This window comes from Periplaneta americana, chromosome 2, assembly GCF_040183065.1.
Source record: "Periplaneta americana isolate PAMFEO1 chromosome 2, P.americana_PAMFEO1_priV1, whole genome shotgun sequence".
In the NCBI taxonomy this organism is placed as follows: Eukaryota; Metazoa; Arthropoda; class Insecta; order Blattodea; family Blattidae; genus Periplaneta; species Periplaneta americana.
The window spans coordinates 152450381-152465681 of record NC_091118.1 but is presented as its reverse complement, the minus strand read 5'-3'; the positions used below and the strand labels follow the sequence as shown (position 1 = coordinate 152465681).

At 35.5% G+C, this 15301-nt stretch overlaps 1 long non-coding RNA gene across 2 annotated transcripts in view; it reads right to left on the bottom strand.

Moving 5' to 3' along the window:
- Positions 1–15301, bottom strand: part of LOC138694710 (uncharacterized) — a 680210-nt gene that overhangs the window by 412021 nt on the left and 252888 nt on the right. For both annotated transcript variants that reach the window (XR_011330995.1, XR_011330994.1), the window contains exon 2: positions 940–1101. This is a non-coding gene — a long non-coding RNA (uncharacterized lncRNA). The remainder of the gene's footprint in view (positions 1–939; positions 1102–15301) is intronic.

Here is a 15301-nt window from a genome sequence, read left to right as displayed (position 1 = left end):
TTACGACGAAGTGAAGAGAAACGAATAGAAGCATTTGAAATGTGGATATGGAGAAGGATGGAGAGTGTGAAATGAATAGACAGAGTAAGAAACGAAGCTGTGTTGGAAAGAACGGGTCAAGAAAGATGCTGAAACTGATCAGAAAGTGGAAAAGGAATTTGGCTGGGTCACCGGTTGAGAAGAAACTGCCTACTGAAGGATGCACTAGAAGGAATGGTGAAAAGGGGGAAGAGTTCGTGGCAGAAGAAAATATCAGATGATAGACGACATTAAAATACATGGATCATATGTGGAGATAAAGAGGAAGGAAGAAAATAGGAAAGACTGGAGAAAGCTGGATTTGCAATGAAAGACCTGCCCTTGGGCAAAACACTATGAATAATAATAATAATAATAATAATAATAATAATAATAATAATAATAATAATAATAATAATAATTTATTGTTTTGAATACAACATCAATCATAGCCTTTTTGTTATTTGTTATATAATAGCAAATAGCAATGCAGTTTGGAGGTACAAAGGTAAAAGAAATGAATCTTGGGGATACGTTAGCAAATAATATTGAATACCACTTACTTTAGACTTGAGGACTGTAAAGTACTGTAACTATCTTCCCAATTAATAATTTATGTTCTGTTGAAGAAACTATTTTTTTTCTACGTTAAAGTATAATTGTAATTTGTAATTGATTTATTTATTCTGGTGTAGTTAAGGCCATCAGGCCTTCTCTTCTACACCACTAGACATGCAAATACAATAATATAAATAAAAGAAATCACACTATAAACAAAGTAAGGCCACACAAAAATATACACAGGTATACAATAATTAATTATATCCTAGTTACTTAACGAAGAAATACAAGAATTTTCTACAGAACTGAACAAAACAATATGCACATACACTGCATTAAAATCAGTGTAATCACTCTTACCGTTCTTTATGGGTGACTACTGCAAAAGACGAGCTTCCGATTGAGAAGTGAAGAGTGTTAGAGAACCCACACGGCTCGATCTGCTATTTCAGCTTTATTTCAGCGGTCAAGTGGTGTCAGCAGATTCTTCAGCAGGATCACAGACAGAAGAGTATTTTATTTCTGTGAAAAAAGATAGAAGATCGCTTATACTTCCTGGAATATACGATAGCGAATCGACAGAAATATTTTTTCTTCTTACTTTACAATACGTCAAACCTTTTGTCTGCAGCTAGTACGAGTAAATTTATTAACTGTTCAAACTCTGTATATATCAACGGTAGAATTAATTAACTCTACCGTAAAAGGTGCAAGGGACCTTGTAAACAACATTACGTCACAGATGGCTTCCGGAGCCAAGAGTAATTGAAGCTCAAATTAAAATATTTAATAACAATAAAATAATCGAAGAGATTGGAGTAATATAAACACAAGGCAAATTATGGTAATTTTACTGGAGAACAGTTTAAAGATTTCAAACAATCTCATAAATCAAATTTATCTTTTGTAATTAATATTAATTTACATCATTGAAAACTTTATATTGTTCTCTGTCGTAATAAACGATTCTGCACCGTTTGGAAAAGCATAAAATAAAGTCACTATAAAAATTATATGAGGAGTGAAACAAAAGTTAGTTTATTTTACAAAGAAAATAAATCTGCTTATCGTTCAGAAACGACTGAATAAGCAAACATACCATATAGGCCTAATGCAAGACAGCGAAATGTACTCGTATCTTATGGTGTGCAAAATTTTAAACTGTAATGTAGTTCAATGTTGTTTTCCCCGTGAATATGGTTTTCGGAGAGCTTCGAGTTGCAAGACAATAATGTTATCGTATCAAACGTTACAGAAACTAGATCCGTTAATATGTCACACACTGGTGGCCGTAGGCGTGTTCTGGAAATCGAAGTTAGTATCTGTTAGTGCTATGACAAGACCAAGAAGAGTATGTCCATCTTCCTCCACACTTACTTTCTCTCATTTTCTTTCACATTTCCTTCCTTACACTTTCTTCCACATATTTTCTTTCATTTCACTTCCCTCCTCCCACTTTCTCCCATTTTCTTCCACACTTCCTTTCTCCCATTTTCATCTACACTTTATTTCTGTTACTTCCTACCATACTTTATTCCTCCTGCTTTCTTCCATATTTCATTTTTGTTACTTTCTTCCATTTTTTTATTTTTCTTGCTTTTCTCCACATTTTCTTTTTTCCATAATTTATTTTTTTTTTTACTTTACACCATACTACTTTTTGTTTCTTACTTTCTACCATATATCTATGTTCTTAATTTCTTCCAAAATTCGACTTTCGTTTCAGCCATCATCAGAATTTCATTTATTTCGTTCCTTAGAGGATTTGGAATTGAACGGGTTACATCTGCTTCTTGTCTATGCGGATGACGTGAATATGTTAGAAGAAAATCCACAAACGATTATGGAAAACAGGGAAATTTTACTTGAAGCAAGTAAAGCCATAGGTTTGGAAGTAAAACCCGAAAATACGAAGTATGTATATGATTATGTCTCGTGACCAGAATATTGTACGAAATGGAAATATAAAAATCGGAGATTTATCTTTCGAAGAGATGAAAAATTCAAATATCTTGGAGCAACAGTACAAATATAGAAGACACTCGGGAGGAAATTAAACAAAGAATAAATATGGGAAATGCCTGTAATTATTCGGTTGAGAAGCTTTTGTCATCTAGTCTGCTGTCAAAAAATGTGAAAGTTAGAATTTATAAAACAGTTATATTATCGGTTGTTCTGTATGGCTGTAAAACTTGAACTCTCACTTTAAGAGAGGAACAGAGATTAAGGATGTTTGAGAATAAGATTCTTAGGAGGGATGAAGTTACAGAAGAATGGAGAAAGTTACACAACACAGAACTGCACGCATTGTACTCTTCACTATTCACCTGACATTATTAGAAACATCAAATCCAGACGTTTGAGATGGGCGGGGCATGTAGCACTTATGGGCGAAACCAGAAATGCATATAGTGTGTTAGTTGGAAGGCCGGAGAGAAAAAGACCTTTGGGGATGCCGAGACGTAGAAGAGAGGATAATATAAAAATGGATTTGAGGTAGGTGGGATATGATGATAGAGCGTGGATTAATCTTGCACAGGATAGGAATCGATGGCGGGCTTATGTGAGGGCGGCAGTGAACCTCCGGGTTTCTTGAAAGTCATTTGTAAGTAAGTTAATTCTAATCATTTCTCTTCACTGTCTTCTTTCCCCTTCTTGCTTATTCTTCCTCTATTTCTTTTTCCTTTTTATTTCTTTCTTCATTTGTTTCTCTCTTTTCCACTACATTTTTTGCTATTTTATTTTATATTCTTGGTTTATTTCTTTCTTGTTTTCATTTATTTACCTTTTCTTTTCTCTGTTTTTTTTCTAACAAAGTTTCCCTTCAAAGTACCATGCCATGCACGGCTTCTTTAGATGGTCATTTGATGAAGATACTAAAGCAATGATGGAACAGAAGGACAAGGAAAGCCCATATACATCTACTCCGAGAAAGTGTGTATCGCATTTCGTTTGTTCACACAAAGCTCACAGAATGGATGGCAAAGAATTGCCAATTGAGAGGAAAAAAAGTATTATTTTGACAAGGACTGTACCAGGACCCGCTCCATGAAGGAGCCACTGAATCGAAGTAAAACTCATTTCTTTTCTCACTGGCTGCTGCAGGGTTTACCGACGTCTACTGCTACTTCCCCAGGGGACACCGAGATGAAGAAAAGACAGAAAAATAAAAAAGAGGACTTTCATAAAACTGCACAAAATTGATCGCCAAAGCTATTCCGTCCATGAATATATATTCCTGACATGAACTTCCATTGCAAAACATTCTCTAATTATCCACTTCTGGCTGTTGCATACGAATACACTTTCATCTTCGATCATTATCATTTAACTATATTTGTAGCCTTTTCCATTTCTATTTCCAGTCTTTATTTTCTGGAACAGATTACTCCAAGCACATCTACTTTTATTCTCACTATCTTTCCATTTATTGCTATAACATCACCAGATCACTGCGTTGCTTTTCAAGTCTTCTGCATTAAACGTTAATTAAGGAGTTGACCAAGTTGAGACGTAAGCAGTTGCTACGATACACACCTTTAAGATGCGTGCCAAGCTTCTGTCAGTTCAGATCTTCAAATTCAAATACACAGTAATTGTCATTTAGCTAAAGATACTTGTGCGTTTACGAATATAAATAGAGTGACCAGGAAAAAGTTGCTTCTTTAATGCAATGTTACATTAAAAACTCTTTTATTAGACATTGCGTGAAGTGTGTAATGAGACACGTTAGATTTTCATGCTGCCAACTACTGTATAGTTCTTTTATGACAATTCATAAAAATGAATCCATTTGAAGTATCTAGATATGTTCCTTTTTGACATAGACCTACACAGGATGAACCATAAGTAATATTAATTTCATGGGATTATTCTTTGAGATATTTAGACGAGTGTATTATGATAATAAATGATTTAAAAAAATTGGTTTTATACTTTACATATATGTGCAGAAATCTGATCTTAACAAATGTAACTTTTCGTTCTGAAAATGAATTTTAAATAGATACATTTATTCGGATCAAATTTCTACACATTCAAAAGACAAAACTAAAATTATTTTAACCAATTATTATCATAATACATTGCTCTTTTAAATTTACTCAGCATATTTGGAATTAAATCAATGTTTTTCCCAAAACACGCTATGAAATTTTTCATATACTCGTATTAAAATAAAACTAGCAAAACTGTATTAAACTTTTTGTTCCAAATATCTAAAAATAATAATAATAATAATAATAATAATTATAATAATAATAATAATAATAATAATAATAATAATAATAATCCCTTAAAATTAATGACATTACTTACAGTTCAGCATGTATGTTTGTCTTTTAATGTATTTTACAACTTTCACATCCATTCCTCTATCTGATCTATCCATTAATTATTCCACTCTATCATTCATTCATCTAATCTACCAATTTATTGTACATATCCAATCTTTTATAAAATCTATCAATTTATTTTCATGTACAGTAATATATTTATACGATAGTCCAATCCATTCATTTTTTTAGTCCAAACCCTTAATTCTTTTTGTCTATCCATTCATAGAATATATTAGTTAATTCGTCTAATCTATAAATTTCTTCATTTATTTATTAATTCTTCTAATATACATTCCCTCGTTTAATTCTTCAATTCATTTTATCTATCTATTCATACGATCTATCCACTCATTTGTCAAAACTATCACTTCTTCATTTGATCTACACAATCATTAGTCTCCTCTATTCATTCTGTCATACGACTTACTTATTCATCCATTAATTTATCAAAACTATTCATTCACTCATCATAACTATCCATCCATTGATTCAATCTATCCACTGATTCATTCATTCATTCGTTCATTCATTCATTCGTTCATTCATTCATTCATCCATTCATTCATTCATTCATTCATTCACAGAATCTATCCATCCATCTATTCATTAAATTATTCAGCCTATCCATGCATTCATTCAGCCTATCTATCTATATCTTGGACGTAAGAGTACTAAAAGAAAAAACAAGATATAGGCCTAACTGGTTGCCTTCATTCAAATGCTCTGATCACTGCTTGCTTGAATTTAGTGACTCAGTCATACTTTTTCTCACAGTTTACTAGTTTAGTACAACCTTCTGCTATCCCTCTTCCGTTTCACCTCAAACTGTGACGTTGCACAGAGGCAGAAATATAATACGAGATCTTTACTCTTCCCTAGATCAGCCCCCTACTTGCGTCGCTCTCGGCGTTTGGGGAATGCTGTGGGATAATGGTGGAATAGAGTTCTGGAGCAGTGATGTTGTTGTCTGAGATGAGGAAACGAGAGAATCACGAGAAAAACTCCAACTGCGACCTTGCACTACTAAAATTCCAAGGCTGACAGGGACTTGAACCCGGACCGTCTGCGTAACAGGCCGAAGGTCTCGACCACTCAGTCATCGCAGAGAATTCGCCTAAGATAACAGAGAAAGTAATATTACGAACAACCATAGATGGGATTCGAACCTACACTGACATGATAGAACAGCTGCGAGCCAATTCCACAATCTACTGGAATGGAATTATACTTCCGGTGATAGAATTAAATGGCAAGCGATTTGCAAACCGTAAGCAGGAGAGCAAGAAGGGCGATGTTCTCTGTTTTTATGTAGTTTGCGGTGACGTATTATCTAGCGGGTTGTTCCAGTGACTGATGATGGCTTGGGTCAGCAGACGGATGGAAGAGCCACATCATTACAACACAATTACAGTTCTCTCGACCCACAGAGAAACAAATGGAAGAGCGGGCACGTTGCACGCTAGACACCTTGCAGACGTAATAATGGGAACAAGTGGTTGTGTATATAGCTACAAGTGACATCACAACCAGGCTTGCAACATTGCATTCAAACATGTCTCTGGATAGATTCTTGAATTCTGTCACGTCACATGTTACCGGAAGCGGAACTCGTTCGTATATCCAAGACCAAAACAAAACAATGCTTGTAATTTATTATAACCTTACAATTGTGTTTTGTGGTCTGAAATTGTAGTACATTTTGTATCTATCAAAGATCACAAAGCGCAAATTCTTAAGTGACAAGGGAACAAAGTATTCCTTTCAGAACTTATGAACAACAAATTTTAGAATATCTTCAGAGTAGATCTAAATTTTTTATGCTAATTTTCTTTCTACATTCAGTAAAGACTTTACTACAAATTTTCTGCTATTATTATTATTATTATTATTATTATTATTATTATTATTATTATTATTATTATTATCATTATCATTATCATTATTACTTACTTACAAATGACTTTTAGAGAAAGTTCATTGCCGTCCTCACAAAAGCCTGTCATAGAGTTCTATCCTGAGCAACAATTTTCGAATATCTTCAGATTAAACCTATATATAGTAATTCTTATGCTAATTTTCTCTTTACCTTCAGTGAAGACTTTACCACAAATTTTCTATTAATAACATTATTATTATTATTATTATTATTATTATTATTATTATTGTTTATTATTATTATTATTATTATTATTATTATTATTATTATATTACTTACTTACAAATGACTTTCAGAGGTCTCGGAAGTTCATTGCCACCCTCACAAAAGTTCCCCACAGAGTTCTATCCTGAGCAACATTAATCCAGTCCCTAGCATAATATCCTACCTCCCTCAAATCCATTTGAACATTATCCTCCCATCTACGTATTAACCATTGAGCTCTATGCTAAACTGAAGGCACAACTCAATGCTTTAAAAGCGTGACGCTAATGCTGAGCTCCTGAGCATATAGCTATCTCTTTCTAACAGTGTTGTCCTTGTCTCTCTTGCAGTGAATGCTATCGTACGTACAATAACAGTATTTTTATTGCTTACTGCGCATGTGCAACATGAACCTCACGAAAGACTCATTGAAAAACACTAGTTAAAAAGACAGAGCAATACCCTCTCCAACATGGCGCCTACAGTCGCGCTTTTAGACAGGAAAGAGCATTGCGATGATGCCTCCTGTTTAGCATAGAGCTCACTGGTATTAACCTCCCCGAAGGTCTTTATCCCACTCGTCTCCCAACTAACACTCTATATGCATTTCTGGATTCGCTCATACGTGCTACATGCCCCGCCCATCTCAAACTTATGGATTTAATGTTCCTAATTACGTCAGGTGAAGAATAAAATGCGTGCAGTTCTGCGTTGTGTAACTTCCTCCACTCTCCTGTAACTTCATCCCTCTCAGCCCCAAATATTTCCTTAAGCACCTTAGTCTCAAACACCTTTAGCCTCTGTACCTCTCTCAAAGTGAGAGTCCAAGTTTCACAACAATACAGAACAACCGGTAATGTAACTGTTTTATAAATTCTAACTTTAAGCTTTTTGAGAGCAGACTGGATGACAAAAGCTTCAATCAAATAATAGCAGGCATTTCCCATATTTATTCTGCGTTTAATTTCCTCTAGAGTTAGAAACACTTTTATTATGAACCAGACTATATTAGACTATCATCCTCCTCATGGCATCTCTGTCATTCTCTTTAAATGTTCGGCACTTTTTTTTTCTCGTTTGACTGCCGCACATGACTTGTCTTACTGAATCTCAGGAGTAAGAAGTCTTACCCATATTTGGTAACAAGCATAATGTGACCTCATCAATATGTAGTCCTTTCCTATTCTTCCTTCAACTTCCCGTCATCGACAAAAATTTATCAAGGCATCCAAATTCTCGGGAACAGTGTGAGCAAAGCTAAGGAACAACTTTAGCATCTCGATTAAAGTACGACTGCTCGTTCGAGTCTTACTAATTTAATGAGAGTTCTAATTCAATAACATTAATGTCTACCAATTGTGAGGCGACTTGTATTATTTTTCGTGGAGACACGGTATTTTATCTACAACACCGTGTGTCCACTGAGGAACTTGAAAGTTTCCTGTAACTAATTTAAGAGACAACTGGAACAAACGGAAACAACTGTTTAGGCGAGAGACATAATTTGACTTTTCGAGGGCCGAATCCGGGACAGATCCTTGAACTTAGGCTCTAATTTGCCCTTTTTGCGCTCTTTATATGCGATGATTGTCCAAGTGCAAGGGGTGGCCTGGATGACACATGAATCCGATGCTAACAAGCGGATCATCCTGTCTCAGATCGAACAGGGCCAGATCCAAAACGAGTACTACCATATAAGCCCCAGAGCCCTGAGTTCAAGACATTTTTCTAATTTATGCAGTTTGCTAGAGTTTTAGTAAACCATTTTTTACATTCAACTGTAGCAGGGTTGGGCAGAATTATGCACTCTGTGCTTGCACGGTGTACTACGAGAGAAGTGTGCTTCTAGAGTGCATGAAAACCGGTTTATTCAAGTTGCGGTACGTACTGTATGTTTCAAAAGAAAATGTTATTCTACCAAACTAAATAAGAACACAAAGTAATGAAACACTTCCTTAAACACAAAACAAAACATGTCTGTTGCACATTAATAAATATTACTCAATTTCTCAAGATTTGGAGAAACTGTATTAGCACAAGCTATGCGAAGAACTGCCGTTAAAAGCCCATCATTTCTTGTTTGAGATTTGTTTATTTTCGTAACAGAAAATAACTGTTCACATCTATAAGTGGAACCAAATAAACACAAAACTTTCTCACACAGCTTATGCAGATTGGGAATGCGTCCTCTTGGGAATCCGTCATAAAACTGCATAAGACTCGACCTGGAATCATATTTTGCTCGCATGTCTCGAGCACATCGCAGGTCAATCAATTCACACTATAATGAAGGGGGGGAACGTTAGCAATAATCAGTTGGAATCAGAACATGTAGCAAAAATACGCAAATCCATTTCCAGGCAATCTAAATCGTGGAGCCTTGATGTAAATTCCTCTAATAGACCGGATAGAATACATGCGTACATTTCGAAATTTTCATTGTTCAAAATTCTATGCGCTTAGATAAGGATGGGAAATGATATATTTCGCCCTTTTGAATTCGACGTATCCATAACAGCAATTTCCCGTTAAAAGCTGCAGTTCTATCTGCAAATTGTGTATTAAGAATTTCTTTTCCCTGACGTCCTAAATTTAGCTCATTTAAAAGCTGTGTAAGATCTGTTACAGCTGCTGGCACACTACAGCGCGCTTCAGCGCTCGCACTTGGAATTCCCCGTGCGCACGGAGGGCAAATGCACTCAAAAGCCCATCGCTGAACTAATAGCGTTTATATTATTATGATGTACCGAAGTATATATGATATTTCCGTGCAGATATTATGCTTCATCATATGATGAAAGATGAGTGAAACAGAGAAAAATTTAATACAGCGCTTATTCCGTCGGATCCAGGCCATTTATAGTCACTCACAACGAGTGCACCTCTACATATGTGTGTGGACATTGTCCCACTGTCATACATCTATGACGCAGTGCATGAGGGTAGGCCACTAGAGGGAACCAACGAGCTAGATACTATAGAGAGGACAAAGATCTCAGAAAGTTGAAGACAATTGAACATTGGTCCGCCATGTTTCGGTTAGTCAAAACAAAGGGGCGTGGCTCGGATGTTGTAGGAAATGACTTTGATGAAGTTAGTATTATTGTGAATTGAGTTACATATTAAGACTATGTTAATAAGTAAAAAGTAAAATACACACAAAACTTTACGTTTTATAACAGCTGTAGGCCTATGTTTTATTAGTTTCACTAAATATAGCCCAGATATTAAATGACAAGCTATACTCGATGCAACCAAAGCAAAGCACCTAAAGACGGATGAATTTAATCGGCAGAAGAAAAATAAATAATTTTTTGACTTCGTCACAAATTTAATTATCTTACAGCTAGTCTAACCTAATATGAAATCATGTAATTCAGTGCTCACCAGGTGATTTCAAGAGAGACGACGTATGTAACTAATAGGAGTAAAATATAGGAAAGGTAGTGGCGAAAATTAAAAAAAAAATATCCAGTAATTAAGTTATTGAGAAAAATTCATTTGAAATTGGAATTAACACAGAGAACTTTTGAAAACTGAAATCATTAAAACTACCAATAATCTCTTAGCATGCAACATAATAATTAAAGAATGACACTAATAGAAAGTTACTCATGATCATAACTCACCACATTTATTGAAACGATAAGATATTTACGATTAACATTGTTATCAGAAACAACAGGAGCCACAGCTAGGTACACTTCTTTTCGCGTGATGGCGACATCGTGTAATCTAATATAATTTGAAACAAGCATTGATCTCACACGTGTCTCGCAACTAAGCAGAGGCTTTTGCAGAATAAAACTGTTCTTACATTATTTTGAACAATAATGACAAATTGTGTGTGATGCAAGTGCTAACTTTCCTCTTTGGTAACAAAAAGAGCCCTAACGCATTAATAAAAAGAAAATTGGAGTAGGCCCTATAAACACAATAAATACTAAACTCTTGATGGTACAAACTTATTAATACAGATATTTCGCTTATGCTCAGTCCGTCTTATCTTATAATTCTCTGCGGCCATGGTACCTGTATTGAGAGGGTTTAATTATCCAGCAACGAATATTATGATTTACGGTACATTTCATTTAAATCCGAGGGAATGAGACATTTTTGGAAATTTTAAAGTCTTAATTATTACTTTTTCATTTATAAATCAGCTTTTTACCAAACCTATAGCGAAATGTTTAAATTAAATATTGATGTATCTGAAAAATATAATACATGTACCAACTCGTTACAGTGTACCTTTGATAAGCACTCCTTGCGGAGGCTGGCGGTACTAAAGACGCCATGTTTTTTAGGGAACGATCCATAGTACTGTTGGCCTCCGCAGGGAGCGCTTATCAGAGGTCTTTAGCCTCTCTATAGTATCTAACTCGTTGGAGGGAACCCAAGAGGTGTAACTTAAACTGAGAGGATTCGATCCGACATCGGGATTGGAATCCGATGTGGCTTAGTGGATAGAGCATCAGCACGTTGAGCTGAAAACCCGGGTTCAAATCCCGGTGCCGGAGAGAATTTTTCTCCGTTTCACTCATCTTTCATTATAGCGTTTAAGTTAAAACATTTTTTATCCAGCCAACAATTTCTCAAATAATGTTCGTTGCCGCACAAATTAAAGCTGTATGTATTGCATCTTCCGCTAGTCCGCATAACGGATACTTTAACTTTCTCTACATTCCTTCTCTTATTCTTGAGCCTCCAAATACCTAATCTCCACCATGTCATTCCTGTTCTCTCTTCAAAATAAAATACAGTATATCATATAAATATTATATTTGTGGTGCAATTAAGGGCTATATTCATAGACATTCTAAGCGCGGGCTTCCGGTGGAAGATCAGCAAACTAACGTTTTTCGTATTCCTAAACCAGTGTTAGCGATGTGATATGATATGAATCCTGTACAAGTAATCATTCGATAGCAGGGGCTAGTTTAGCACGCTCGTAGCGCGGGCTAGCGAAATGTCTATGCATAGCACCTATACCTTTAAAATAGAGATTATGAATGTACATACTAGATTTACTCTTGGTACAGGACCTCTAGCAAGATGAATGAAGTTATGGTACAAGTTAGACTACCATGGAAGATACGAGATAAAAAAAAATACTTCTTCGTTTTAAATGTACAATAATAATAATAATAATAATAATAATAATAATAATAATAATAATAATAATAATCATCATCATCATCTTTTGCATGTACTGGGCCTAGTGGCCCGTTACGGTCTCTTGCCAACGCTTGAATGGTCTGCCCAAGGATCTCTTGCCCACAGGATGGTAATTTTAAATTTGGCGTGGAATTCTAGAACGAGACATTCGATGACATGTGATCTCCAGTTTTGTCTGTATTTCTGTAGGTATTCCGTAATCGGTTCAATCTGCAGTTCCTTAATAATTTCAATATTTCTAATGTGATCCATTCTCGTGTATCCCTCTGTACGACGCATAAATCTCATTTCTACCGCCGTTAATCTTCGTAAATCAATATTACGAATCGTCCAAGCTTCACTACCAAAACAGAGTATAGATCTGGCCAATGTTTTATAAATTCTGGTGCGCGTGTGTTTTTGTACTAAGGTTGGTTTGAATATCTGATTAATTATCCCCATTGCTCTGTTGAATTTAATAATTTTCTCATTCAAATCTTTTTTCTACTTCATATGAAATTTGGTAACTAAAAATTTTAACTTGTTCGATGATCTTATTATTGATGCAAATTTTGCTACAGACTGGTCCCTTTCCTAAAAAGCCATCACTTTAGATTTGTCAGTAGAAATTTCCATATTGAAACTTTCTGCCATTTGATTAAAGTTGTAAACCAAACGTTGTAAATTATCTTCTGAAGTTTCCATAAACACAGTATCATCAGCAAATAATAAGGTATCTATTTGGGACTAATAATAATAATAATAATAATAATAATAATAATAATAATAATAATTTATTACTGATATGACAGCAACTATTTAATTCCTTTTTCAAATGCAAGCGATGTTCAAAGACAATAAGATGATAGGTCACAGTCTAGTATATACAGTCGCGAAGCTCAATATGTAGTAAATATGCAAACATTAGATAGTTGCTCACCACTAGGATTGCTAATATCGCCTCATTACAGGCAATGCAAAATAGTACCGTCACAGTCTATTGTTTCTAGCACCCTCAAAACTCAAGCTTCGTGACTGTATATAGTAGACTGTGATACGGTTATAGTGGAGGAAAAGTGAAGTGAGAACGTCAAAACATATTGAATTACTCGAAATAAAATCTGTTCTATAGCCACTTCGTCTACCATTAATCTTAAAGAATCTGTCAGCAATTTAACTATAACGTCATCACTGGCGAGAAACCATTAACTGACAGAACTTCTTTACATTGATTATTTAGTGACGCTGTATTAATTATGAGATTGTCTAGCTTTGATGGAATTAGTGAGAATGAGATTGTATTTTGACGAGATGACTCTGAGGATTCGCTATGAAATTATACAAGTCGTGAAATCCCATTCGGTTATTCAGCCCAAGCGAGATTCGAACTCATGTCCAAGAGCAATTCCTCGTCCAAGCCTGGAGTCAACTGACTGAAGTGCAACGTACAACTTAATGATGATGATAGTGATAACGATGATGACGATGGTCAAGAAAATGTTAAAGGGAACAGGAACAGCCAACTAAACAAAGAAAAAGCAACGCATGTACATACAAGTTTTGTCGTCTACATTCCAAACATGGGGCTGGAGAGTATAACCTTCAAACTCCACATTACTGTTCCCTTCACAATGCCTGTTTGACCTTCCTCTCTGTTCTTTTTTTTAAATAAGGAGCTCGTAACGTTATACCCAATACCTTTTCATATTGCTTATAAATCTTAAAAGACCATAGAGTTATACTGAAAGGGTGTTAGAGGATATAAATTTTCTGCTGAACACCGAACCGAAGGGAAAGACAATTTTCAAATCCAAAAAAGGGAAAAGGAGGAAGGAATTTTAAGGGAGAAGAGGACAGGGAAAGAAAGCGCGAGGAGTTGAGTTTGTTACTATGGTGGCTGATGTTAGGGTCATATAGCCAGGAGAGAGAGAAAGAGAGGTTGAAATGAAAAGTTTTATGACTTCCAGTAGAAGAAAGAGATGGGGAATCTTTGTCTCGGGTTTTATAGCAGTAAAACCTCTCCCATCTCCGTCTCCTCCTCATGGTAGATGGAAAAAGTCTTTTACTCTACGACTAAACTGCTTCCCCGCTGTTAAAAGTGAAGCAGGTTTCTTGCAGTTCGGTCTTGACTAAGAAACTTGTAAGTGTGCAGACAGAATTCATACAGTGCTTTGTTAATGTTTGCATTGTCTTCAGTCACCGTGGAGTCGTCTTAGCAGTGGTGTCGTGCCAGCAGCTCGATCGACCACAACTGCGAGTGTGATCCTCAATCGATACGAGAATTCGTAGTGCACAAACACGTAGTTTATGAGAATGCCCACATAGATTTGATAAAGGTTAAAGTAAAACTACTTTTAATTTTGTTAGTGTAACGATTATGTTTGCAGCGAAGAAGGAAGACATCTTATTATCAGGTATGAAAACTCTTCATTATTTACTTATTTTTAAGTCTGTTAACAACTGTGAGTCGATGTCGGAATTGGTTATATATAGTACCGGCGAGTGAGTTCAAGATTTTATCTTGGGATTACCTGACATTTGCCTTCCTGCTTGAGACATCTAGGAACAAAAAAGAGTTTATAAATTGATATCAAACTCACTGCCGAGTACAGCTTCGAATCACTGTTTTTTGTTGACATGTAAGTCTATAATCGCCCTATACTACATACATAAATGTTTTGTCCATGGGCAGGTCTTTCACTGCAAACCCAGCATTCTTCAATCTTTCCTATTTTCGCCTTCCTCTTAGTCTCCGCATATGATCCACATATCTTAATGTCACCTATTATCTGATATCTCGAACTCTTCTCCCGTTCACCATTCCTTCCAGTGCATCCTTTAGTAGATAATTTCTTCTCAGCCAGTGACCAAACAATTCCTTTTTCTCTTTCTGATCAGTTTCAGCATCATTCTTTCTTCACCCACTCTTTCCAACACTACTTCATTTCTTATTCTGTCTGTCCACTTCACACACTCCATTTTTCTCCATATCCACATTTCAAATGCTTCTATTCGTTTCTCTTCATTTCGTCGTAATATCCGCTCTATACTAATAGATGAAATATATGTAGCTCTCTTGGAAGAATTT